This window comes from Pinus tabuliformis, chromosome 3_1 (assembly GCF_031772625.1).
Source record: "Pinus tabuliformis cultivar Carrire ecotype Pingquan chromosome 3_1, CPIR1, whole genome shotgun sequence".
Lineage (NCBI taxonomy): Eukaryota > Viridiplantae > Streptophyta > Pinopsida > Pinales > Pinaceae > Pinus > Pinus tabuliformis.
This window is the reverse complement of record NC_142301.1, coordinates 109,552,468-109,565,423: the sequence shown is the minus strand read 5'-3', so window position 1 is coordinate 109,565,423 and position 12,956 is coordinate 109,552,468. Positions and strand designations below refer to the sequence as shown.

Sequence of the window (12,956 nt, the reverse complement as noted above, 5' to 3'; positions counted from 1 at the left end):
GGTCTCACCGGTCCTACATCTGCATACCATAGCGTTCGTCATTAGGACATGTACATGAAAAAATCAAAAACATCATAAAAATCAAAAATCAAAAATGAGATCAAGTGTCTTACCACCGTCATCCCACTGCTCTCCAGCGGGCAGCTGCATGTCAGGGTCTCCGCGGAAGTCCAGGCCGACATACGACCAATCTTCCACGAAGATCGTCTGTCGCTCCAGCCACTCTCGGAAGTATGCCCCCCATGCCATTGGTCGCCACCACCTCCTCGTGGCATGACATGGGCCCATCGTGTGGCCCTCGTCTCGCATGGCCTAGGTGGGTCCAAAACCATGTCCTGCAGCTGCAGTGCAGGCACCCGCTCCAGCATGAGCGGGAGTAAGATCGATCCATAGCCAAACTGTTTCGTCTCACCGCGACGACAGTTGGTCAGTTGCCTCTTCATGTTTGCCGCTACTGCCCCTACCCAGTTAAACATGGTGGGATTTAGACATTCGAGGGCCAGTCGGAGATGGGTCTTCGAGGCCTCATGTTGGGCCTGAGAGCCCGCTACCCGTGTCACCATGAAGAGCATAGCTCGAAGGATTATGTCCTCCACCGTAGGAATTGCCACCTTTCCGCTCCGCGACTTGCATGCCCGTGGGCACGCCTAAGCCATTAGCATATCTAAAGTATCACCACCGGGTCGCTGCCCCTCCAGAATAGGCCTCTCACCTCGACGTGACAACCCGGTCAAAAAATAGATGTCTGTGTAATCAAACTCAATGTCTCGGCCTCGGATAATGAACTTCCCATCCGTGGGATTCCAGGCCCTGATCAAGAGTTCCAAAAGGTCAGGCTGTGCCCGCAAGCGTGGAGTTAAGAAAAATTTAAGCAACCCGCACCCCCGCAATGCATTTCGGCACCCGGCATCAGCAAAAGCCGCTATATCATCGTTATCGTGAGCACGTTCCTGCCAAACGAATGCCATTATACCCTGCATAATCAAAAAAATTCATTAGCACCCTGCTTGCAAAGTTTCATACGTAAATTTTATTAAAAAACTTGTTGCGCGGCGTCAGCGCGACTGTTTTTAAAACAGTCGCGCTGATAATGGGCGCCTTTGTTATTTTTCCCGGGTCAGCGCGGAAGTACATCACTTTTCCGCGCTGATCCGGGCGCGGCCTGTGGAAGTTTTTATCGGTCATCGCGGACCCGATAGGGAAATCCGCGCTGACCGAGAGCGGAATGCATTTCAAAAAATCCGCTCAAACAACCACATTCCACCGTTAAAATGCAGGAAAAAGACTTCAAAACAGAGCGTAGGGCAAGATGTATCTACCTGGAACTGATTTCAGGACGGATGATGCACGTACGGGGTCGAATTTCGCTCACCAACCTCAATGCTCCAAGTCGCTCCACAAAGCCTCAATGGTAACAATGGTAAAAAAATTACCCCCCTATTTATGGTAATTTTTTAAAATTAAATATTATTTTCCATAAATATGGGTTTTTATCATGGTTTTTACTATATGCTTGGTTCCAATATGGTTTTTTACTATGTTTTTATGCGCATTGTTTATATTATCTCGAACGGGTTTACGTGTGCAGTGTTCCTTGTGCAGGATCTTAGCTGGTGGAATTATGACAGTTCTATACGCACTTGGTCCCGAAACGTCGTCTTTAAGCTCTTTTTCGACGTGAAACAAGAAAAGATAGCCGAGTCTCCCTCTCAACTCGTTAAAAGAAGTGAGAGGCGGTCACCTTTAAGCTCTTTTTTCGACCGTTTAAACTTAAAAAGATCGTCGGGTTTTTGTCATTTCGAACTCGTTATTGGCTACAAAACGACGTGCTTCTGGCCGCTTTTTTACTTTTTCGGGTCGAAGTCACTACTTACAAAAAGAACTCCTCGATCATACTGGTCGGGCGATTCTTTCGGGCATTGTTTTATACTTTTTCGGGCTCAAGAGACACAACTTTACGAAAAAGGACCCCCCTGGAGTTTCCTTTTCTGTTGTCTTTTCAGACTCTCTAAACAGGAAAAGACGCTGAGTTCTTCCTTTGTTAGACTTGTTAAAACTTAATGACATTAGATTCTATCAAAATGACGCCTTTCAAGCATATGCTATCCCCGTCAAGCTTGTCATCAAAAAATAACCGGGGTACTCACTAGCAATGGTGGGGAAAATGGAACCACAATTAATGTCGTGTCGGCAGTATGTCGCTCTTGAACATGGCACTTGTCTACATTCGTGTCTGGGTGGGGACATCTCATCTTGTTTTTACACTTGCCTCCGTGGGTTTGAGTTATCCTATTTGACCTCTCATCTCCTCATTGCCTTGTCACCATGACCCCTGATCATTTAATGTCAAATACTGCCAAGTCCACTATCGTGTCGCCGATATGTTCAAGAGAAGTTGACCTCTGTAGAATACTCAACCTCCCTCTGATACCTCACACAAAAAATTTTATCCTTCTCTGTCTCGTGTCGACGATGTGGGAAACATTATGGCCCACCTTCGATCAAAGTCACTTCCTGTCGACTTCAGCTCATTATCCAGGCAGTTGACCTAGAGACTCCCTTCAAGTGCCTTGGAGCCTGCATGCCTCAATGGCAGGTTCTTCGTGTTCGACGCGAGGTTTTCATCATTGGCCTCCGATCGAATGATTCTGTGGGTGTTCGACGCGAGCTCACTGATTCACACGCCATAGATTGTACCTAGAGTACCTTGAGGACCATTGTCATTATTGGTGGTACCTCTCGCGTCTGTTAACAGTTTTCATCATTGACTGGTAATCAGACGATGTTCTTGCATGTTCAACTTCAACTCCTATATTCGCATGCTTGGACTTGTACTTTGTTCGGGTCGAGATGGAGCGCAATACCCTGGATTTTGTCTGTTGAGATCCAGGTTGCGATTTTGTGGATTATTATGATCATTACATGACTCGTTGATTGATGGCTACGACCATACCTGAGTCTTCATGGATGGCTGTGACCATACCTTTATTATCATCATGGTCTCATTAGCTGGGTGGCTGCGTCCATACCACAGACCCATTCCGTATGTCTTTTGGATGGCTGCGCCCATGCCTAGACTACATGTAATTGATTATCAAAGATATCAGTTGTACTTGCGTGCAGGTTCTTCCCGGTGGTGTTCCAGTTCAGTCAGTTTCGTAAAGCATTACACCCCTCCCACTCTCTCGAGCTTCATGCTTTAAGGGGCATCTGTTACACAGTAATTTGTCACTGCCTTCATACCAGTCTTCCCACTGTGTCATGAGTCCAAGTCATTCATGCTCATGCTCTCTGTTGTTGCCAAATGACCCACTTTGCCAAAGTTTTTCCATCATCGCGACTGTTGTAAAAATAAACGCGTTGATGAGCGCTCCAAAACAGACCGAACGCGCTGCCATCGTGGAAGTACACGTGATTCACGCGATGGTCGAATTTCATGAGACAGCGCGACTGTTTCTTATATTTGATCGCGCTGACATGACTTTCTTTGTTATGCAATAGCGATGTCAGCGCTCCAGTACAGTTATGTACCCGCGATGATCCAGTCTGGGCGAGTTTGTTCTAACAGCCGGCCTTCCAGATGACTCCAGACCTGGTTGTTGGCCTTGTAGATGTCGCCCTCCCTTCTCTGGCATGTCTATTTCGTCATTTGAGCCACCTTCCTTGGAGATAAGCTCATCCTCCCACCATTCATGGAGACTCCTTCTCCTATTTAAGCCTCCACCATTGCTATGGGCTGCTAGTTTTTGGAGTTCATAGTGTCTGGAGTGTTGCTGATAGTGTGTGAGCTTGATAGGTAGCTGGTGTGACAAGTGTGGGATTGTTAGAGAGATAAGGAAGGTTGTGAAGCGTTTTGATCTTTTGTGAACTTGTGAGTGAGAGAGCTTTGTCTTGGGAGATCTACCTTCAAGGGTGAATTCTTGAGGAACTTGCTAGCTGGACCCTCTTGAGAAGGATTTCACGTCAGAACTATGGTTGTATTCTTCTTTGTTTATCAATAATAGACGACTATCATTATGGTTCCACTGTTATTGTCTTTATGATGGTGTTTGAGTTATATCCTTTCTGACTGATATATAGTTGCATCTATCGGATTTTATGCTTGTGTTTGTATCGTTCTTTGCATGTGCAGGTGTCCGTGCACGAGGATCGTGGGGACTGTGACCGGCCGGAGCAAAGGAACGGGAGCGTCCACTCTTCTACAAGTACTAGCGTTGGAATCCAGGTAGGCCTTCATCATTGGTCTTTAATTTGCAATTAGGAACCTGTGTGTTAACGTTGTTTGATTGTTGCTAGCCCCTATTTGGACTAGTAGGGATCGCCTCTGTCCGCAGAGGGGATTTACCTCCACAACACTTCCCCCTCCGCCTTATCTGTCTCCCTTTCACCTCCATTTCCCGGGTCACTTGTTAAAATCCATATCATGCTCTTAACCCCGAGAGCGGAGCTCAAATCGTCATATAACCTTATTCATGTGACTGCGTGCGTTCACCAACTTTTCCCCGTCGTCCGATCGTTTGCCGCGTGATTCGACAGCAGTCCCAACCACCGCTCCTTCAAAACGCCCACACGTTAATCCGCGGGGAAAGTGGTTTTCCTCCACCACGTGTCGCACAATAAATGGGATCGCGCCCTACTGTATGATTACCAACCATTTGTCAACGTCAGTGCGAGCAATACCGCTCACTGCCAAAACCATCCTCCCCGCTCGTAACCCCCACGTACTTTCGATTCCCGATAACCGTTGGATCGGCTTGCATAACATCCTACGGCCTGCGTCTATCCCGATCCCACATCTCCCGATTCCTCTTGCAAAACGATCCCCGCCATCGATCTGCCCAATCTAATGGCCGAGCTTCCTCCTCATTCCATCTGCCATGCAGTCTTCGCGTCCTCAACCATTCCGTACTCCCGAAAGGACGTAGGTGTCAGTATTCAGTGCTGTGAGCAGTTATTCCTCAACAACTGCATTCAACAGGAAGTATGACTTAGAGAGAAAAGGACAAGCCTCGAGCAGTTAAAAGCATTCAGCAGTTATGGGAATTCATTCACACAACACTCCACCTGCCCGAGAAGGACAACAAAGCATCCAAGAAGATCAATTTTGTTCATTAAAGCAGGCAGATTGCATCAGAAACTCTATCAGACAGTTAAAGCGGTTGGTGGTCCATTATGACCACTCCACGCATAGAATAACAGAGAATTTTGTAATGAAACTCTATATATACCCAGAACATAGATGTAATGAGGGTTGATGGTTGTTGTTTTGATGTAAGGTTCAACTTCTGGAGACTGTAACTACTGTGATACTTGCAGCATCTGGTCTTCATTTTCAGCTAATACAAGCTTCTTTTGTTGTTAATTGCTCACTTTCCATTTCTACTCTGTTCTAGGCTGTGCCTGTTATGCATTTTTCATGTTCTCTTGATGTTTAGCATTAGAGGGGCTGTCATCCCACCTCTATGTTAGAATATGGTATGTATCATTGAATGCGTTATGCAGGTTTCTATTTACTTAGTGCCAGAGAGCTATCATCCTGTCTGTGCATTAGGAAATAGATTTTCAGACCTCTTTACTGGTTGCAGCTGGCCATCACATGGTCTTGTGCATCTGTTGGTGTGGTCAGTATTCTCCATGTTCACCTAATCCTAAAACTGTGAGTAATTGGTGGTCTAAAGCCTGGTAGTCTAAGGGTGTTCACCCATGTCTGGAGTTAAGCATAGTAGAAATGGTTATCTAGCTTGGACAAGCATCATTCCTTCCATTCATCCATTTCCAACATATTGTTGAGTTTGTAATGTTCCTGAGCATCTCTGAGATACAACCTAGAAGAGTTTCTTGGGGTGATAACAGAGCTCTTTGGAAAGATAGAGCAGGTATTGACATTTGGATTTGAACTCCACATGATCATCAAGGTAAGCTCCCTCATAATGTTAGATTATGCTCATACAAGTTAGCTTTTGATTGCACTAACAATGCAGTGGAGTATGAACCGTTGATCACAGGTTTAAAGATCTTGAAAAGGTTAGGTGCACGAAAAATTTCGGTGTATGGTGATTTAGAACTTGTGATCAAGCAAGTTAAAGGTGAATATCAAGCACATCATCCGCGAATGAAACAATATAGAAATGTGGTTTTAGATATTCTTAGGATGTTTCCTGAATATACACTTTCAGTTGTACTAGGAGTCAGAATCTTATGGCGAACTCATTAGCTACAGCTGCAAGTAATTTCAAAATCCCTATCTTTTCAAACAAGAAATTTGAGATTCATGTGAAGCAACAGCCCTCTATTCCTGACAACTTGAGATATTGGCAAGTATTTTGGGATGAAAAGCATGTGAATAACTTTCTACAGAGTGAAGGAGGGTTTGAAAACTATTCTATGGATGAAGATTACGACAAGGATGATCAAGTCATCAAGGCAACCCAAGTTGACATAGTACAACTGAAGGACAACAATATTTCGAAAGGTCTTGTACCTTTGGAAGATTTGTTTGATCAAGATGATGTAGCAAGGAAGCCTACATTAGTACCTACAGAGAAAGGTGTTGAAGACGTGAACATCAGAACAACAAACAAACCAAAACTGATCAAGCTGTCCAAAACATTGTCTCCTGAGGTAAAAGAGAAATACATTCATTTATTGTCTGAATTTTCTGATGTTTTCGCTTGGGATTATGCAGACTTAAAGGAGTACGATAAGAAAATAATTCAGCATACCATCCCGATTAAGCCCAATCAAAAGCCCTTCAGACAAAATCTAAGAAGGATTAACCCAAGACTACTACCATCCATAGAGAAAGAAGTTAACAGACTTTACAAGGTAGGCATCATTATTCCTATCATATTTTCCGATTGGATATCAAATCTAGTCCTGACGAGAAAGAAGACCGGAGAGATTAGGCTCTGCGTAGACTTCAGAAACTTGAACAAAGTATCTCTGAAAGATAATTATCCGCTTCCCAAAATGGACCATATCCTTCAGAGAGTTGTGGGCGCTTCCCAGCTGTCACTTTTGGATGGCTACTCCAGTTACAATCAAGTTTTAGTGCATGAAGATGATCAGGACAAGACAAAATTCACCACACCTTGGGGTACATTCAAATATGAAAAAATGCCATTTGGTCTCAAAAATGTAGGGGCCACTTTTCAGCGTGCCATGGACATAGCCTTTTCAGATGAAAAGGATGTTTTCTTAGTTGTATACTTAGATTATGTAACAATATTTTCGCATTCATATGATGAACATTTGCAGCATTTAAGAGTCATTTTTCAGAAATGTAGAAAGTTCGGGATCCCTCTCAATCTTAAGAAAAGTTTATTTTCTATGGAGGAAGGCAAACTTCTCGGTCACATCATTTTGAAGGACGGCATCTAGATTGACCCTTCACAAGTAGAATCCATTCAACAAATTGACTTCCCTCGCAACAAGAAAGAAATCCAAGCATTCAATGGTAAGATGAATTTCTTACGCAAATTTATTCCTAATTTGGCTGAACATCTTAGAGAAATGACCAATATGTTGAAAAAGGATAATGAGGTGAAGTGGTCTGAAGAAGCCCGCAAGTCCTTTCATGTAGTAAAGCTTGCCTTAACCACAACCCCTGTTTTAATCAGTCCGGATTACTCCGATGATTTTATTATATTTTCATTTGCTTCTAAGCATACCATGGCAACAATACTAATGCAAAAAAGGGATAAAACCGAGCTGCCAATAGCATTTTTCAGTTGCAATATCAGGGATGCAGCCCTCAAGTACAACATAATTGAGAAATAGGCCTTGGCTTTGGTAAAGGCGATCAAGGATTTCAGAGTTTACATTTTACATTCCCATACTCTAGCTTATGTGCCTAATGCAGCGGTAAAAGAAGTTCTTGTGCAAAATGACCCGGAAGGTAGAAGAGGTAGATGGATAGCAACATTATTAGAATATGATCTTGAGATCAAGCCTACCAAGCTGATCAAGGGTTAAGGCTTAGCCAAACTCATGGCCGAGTCAAACCTTCATGCTCTAGATATCAACCTTGTAGCAGCATTGTCCGACAATCAAGAAGAAGTGGATCTCATTCAGGTATCTAAAATATTTCTATCATCCCCATGATATTTTGATATTATTTATGTGATTCAACATCTAAATCCCCCTCTAAACATGTCTAAGTCTAAGATCATGTCATTAAAGTTAAAGGCTTCCAAATATTGTATCATGGACAATGCACTTTATTGGAAAGATCCTGGAGGTGTGTTGTTGAACTGTTTGACTGAAGATGAGTCTAAAGAGGTGATAAATGATTTCCACAAAGGGGATTGTGGGGCTCACTTATACTGGAAGAGGACGACCAAAAAAGTATTGAGAGCGGGTTACTATTGGCCTACACTTTTTGCAGATATCTACAAGGCAGTGATGAGTTGTCATGAATGTCATGTTTTCCAAGGTAAAAGAAAGCTTCTTCCTTTACCTCTACAACCTATATCAGTTAATGCACCTTTTCAGCAGTGGGGCCTAGATTTCATAGGTGAGATCAATCCATCATCATTCGCACAACACAAGTGGATATTGACAGCTACAGACTACTTTACTAAGTGGATCGAAGCGATCCCAACCAGGCAAGCAACAGATTCAGTTATCATTCAATTTTTAGAAACTAATATCTTGTCTCGTTTTGGTTGTCCTAATAAGATTATCACAAACAACGCGGAAACATTCAATTCCAAAAAGATGACTGAATTTTGTGACAAATACAACATTAAATTGGGACATTCTACAACATATTATTCGCAAGGAAATGGTCTGGCGGAGTCCTCCAATAAATCCTTAATCAACATCATCAAGAAAATTTTGGAAGAAAACAAAAAGAATTGGAACACAAAGCTAATCAATGCATTATGGGCAGATTGGGTGAGTAGTAAGAAATCTCTTGGGCTTTCTCCTTTTCAGATTGTGTATGGAGTAGACATTATTTTTCCTTCATCATTAGTGGTACCGGTCATGAAATTGTTACAAGAAGTGAGAAGTGAAGAGAATGATATTCAATGCCGGATCAATCAAATGATTCACCTACAGCAGACACGTGGTGAGGTATTTCAGAACACCTCTAAGCTTAATGAGAGAATAAAGAGAATATATGACCAGAAAACAAAGGAAGATGATTTCAAAATTGGAGATGTGGTGCTTCGTTGGGATGCCAGAAATGAAGACAAGGGTAAGCACGGTAAAGTTGAAAACCTATGGAAAGGCCCTTATCATATTTCAGCTTTTTGAGGAAAACATTCTTTCTTGTTGGATGAGATGAATGGAGAACCATGCTTAGGAGGACCAGTCAATGGTAGGCTCCTGAAGCATTATCTTTTCTGAATTGTCCTGGTTTCATTGTACATACAATTTAATTTTCTGCAAGTGTGAAGTAGAAGATCAATGGAGTTCGGAGCCTGAAGTGAAGGCCATGGAGCTTCACTGATTTTATGCCATTTTTAGTATTCAATCCTTAGTCATGTAAGTCAGTTTTGAGTCAGTATGAGTTATTTGAGATGACAGAATTTAGTCATGCATTTCAATTTAAGTTTTTGACTGTATTGGCCCATATGGTTAGGCACTCGGTCTACAGTGTTCTTGACACCTCCAAGGAGATGCCATCCCCGAGTAGGGCTGATGTTAGAGTCAGTATTTGCATACTGCCATCAGTGATCAAATCTCCTCTTCGCATATTCATATTAGGGTCTCGCTCACAAATTTTTATCATTCCACCTAGGTCCTTATTCAAAAAATTAACTCACTGATGGTAGCCCAAGTCAAAATCCCACTCTCCCTTAAAAAATCAATATTTGTTGGCCCACTTTCATGTGTCTTACTGAGCATACATTCATTTTAAAATCTCATTTCATCATGCCTTATGTCAGTCAAGTCTACATGAAGTCTCCTCACCCAAGGCTTTCATTAGGTCTCTAGGTTTCATTTTTTTCAAGGTCCAATAAAACACCATTTGACTGCATAAGGCCAGCAAAAGCGTGAGAGTGAAAGAAATAATATCTTTTTTCATTCAAAAAAAGGTTTGCAACATGTAAATATGGTTGCCAAATCTCTAACTTTCATTTCAAAAGCAAAAATTTTGTTTCAGATTATAATTTTATTTCAAAAAGGGAGATGTAATAATTTTATTCATTTATGTAATTTTATGTTTATCATATGTAATAAGTCACTATTCCTAGCTGTTTACTCAAACTCTATTGCCAATATCATCCAAGCAAAAGTCAAAAGTGAAGATTGCCAAAACTTCAGCATCATCCACCTGCAAAGGAAAAAGTCAGAAAGCAAATTAGCAAAGAGGTCAAAAAAGGTGAAAGGAAACATTAGAAAGTGGGTTTTTAATCTAAAAGATCAAATTCACTCAGCTATAAAGGACTTCTTGGCTTCAAATTCAGCCTCATTTTCCTCTTACCACTGATTGAGCAAATGATGCAGGAGCATCCGAGCACTCTTCATTAAAAGAAGAATCCAAAGGTGAGAAGGAGGAGACGTGGAAAAACGTGCAAACCAGGGGACAAATTCTATTAAAACAGGGCTAAAATGATGGAATGGATAAAGTCTCCAGAAGACTTCTTTAATGTAATTTAATCTACCATGTATGCGTATAGAGAGATTTAGAGGTTTGTTGAGCGATTGTGGGAGAAATTCATGGATCGTAAACGATCCCTCCCTTTTGTAACTTCTTATATAAGAGAGTTTGTATAAAGAGGTGAGAGACAGAGCGACAGATAGAGATTTGTGGAACCAGAGTGTAGATTCAATGTAATCGAGAGGGGGAAGTGTGACTAAGGCTGAAATGCCTTAGGTTGTAATAGAAGTATATATATATATATATATATATATATATATATATATATATATATATATACATATATATATATATATATATAATGAAAATATATGTGATTTGTGTGAAATTTGTGTATTTGGATAGTTATGCCTTTCTAAGTTATTCTGTGTTGTTGGAGTGTTGATCGACCATCGATCACTAGAAGGATCGATGGTGATCAAATGTTAATCGAATTATTGTTATATGGGTGTCGTATGTGAAAACAGAGTATGGCAGAGGAACTATGTTTTAACGTAGATTCCATCAATAGCGAATGAGATTAAGTCAAAGAAGGAATAGACGGAGTAATGCATAGGAGTTGTCAAATCTTATAGATCGACGATTAGTATTAACGATCAATGGCGAAAGGCAAGGTGAAGACGAGAACTGATCTGGATCGTCATATCTACAAATGGGTGAAATCAATGGATATCAAGAAAAAAACTAGACCCGATATCGATTAAATCACAATTTAATATTTCCATCGGCTCCATCCAAAGGAAATAGGCACGTGGAAAAAGCGGACCCGAACATTTATAGATCGTGGAGCTGTCAATGGTGGAAATTGAAGAACAACGAAAAGGCTTGGGAAAGAGCGGACCCAAAAAGTTTATGGATGCAGGTTTATTCTATTTGAGATCTGGACTTAGGCATTCATGGTTAGGTTTCCATGTAATTTTGTGTATCTGCGTTGACTGTTGTTGTACCGGTTTTTTGGCAAAAGTGCCAATTAACGCTTCCAATAGAAATGTAAGCCAATAACCCACAGGTCCACTATCGATATTTTGGAAATGAAAGGGATATTACATTAGGGAAATTTCTCCTTTCATCCTGACGCAGGATAAAAACCCGCTATACCCACAGTACGCACATAAAAATTCATAATCTCATTCGTCCCCGGAATTCCTATGACCTGCTTGGTCAAACCTTCATAAGCTAAGGTTTAAGGCCCATTCATTTAACCTCATGCGGAGACATTTCATTAGACTTCCTATAGTCTAATTCTTCATTAATCTTTCGATCAGGACTTTATAACTCAACCCTTCATCCTTTATGTCAACTTTGTTTAATTCTATAACTGCACATGTTAACCAAACCCCACTATATGTGCCAACTCATCCTTTATCACAACCTTTCAACTCAATAGAATATGCCTTCGGAACTCCCGACTTGCGATATGCAACTGCCTTTCCCCACCGTTAATTTCACTCATCAGATCAATGGCTCTCGCAATATCACATCACATCAATATGTGCTTTCATCGCTTCTCGCAAGTGACATGCGACAACACAACTGGACTTCAAATAAATTAAAGCCGCACCTTGAGTCCACTCTCCACAAATATTTTTGCTTCAATCTCCACCGTTGATCTTACCTTCAATCCGATGGCTGTACTTTTTCTCGATCAACAAACTAATCCGGTGCTTTATAACCATTGATCAAGATTCTCTTGATCCGATTATCCACAGTGATATCAGGTGGATCACTTAACCGACGTTTAACACTTTTAAGGAGCCGATGAGAATTATAAGTTCCCGATCTAAAAACATTCGGGTCCGCCCTTGTAGTTAACGTTCGATCTCTTTATGGCCCGATATCCGTTGGATGACGAAGGCCGTTAAATCCTACGATCTGCAGCCCTTCAACTAGCATGCGGGTTATCAACTCACTTAATCCCACAGTTGACTGTGATGTAAGCATTGACTTTTACAATCGACGACCAAGATTAATTGCGGGACTTCAATAGCGATCCAGCTTCTGTACACTCTCTACCCCCATTGCTCTTTACTTTGGTTTTATGTCGTTTCTTCAATGTCTTTCTGTAGACTTGGCTTTCTTCAGGGTTCTGGTTCTTCGTTGTTCTGTCATAACTCTCTCTTTCACTTAACTCCACTCGCGCCTTTATGCTCCTCCACCTTCACTATAACACTTAAAGGCTTCCTCCGATATATACAAAGCCGTAACAAAAAATCTATGGTTCTCTCCTCGAACCTCTTGGTGATTAACAATTCTACCCAACAATTCTTTTGCTGGAATTGTTATCTCTAAGACAACTCTACCCACAATTGCAACTGTGGAGCTGCCTCAACGACTTCTACCCAAC

At 41.6% G+C, this 12,956-nt stretch overlaps 1 pseudogene; it reads right to left on the bottom strand.

Moving 5' to 3' along the window:
• Nucleotides 1-525: 525 nt before the first annotated feature.
• Nucleotides 526-12,956, bottom strand: part of LOC149186023 (dolichyl-diphosphooligosaccharide--protein glycosyltransferase subunit STT3A-like) — a 50,295-nt pseudogene continuing 37,864 nt past the window's right edge.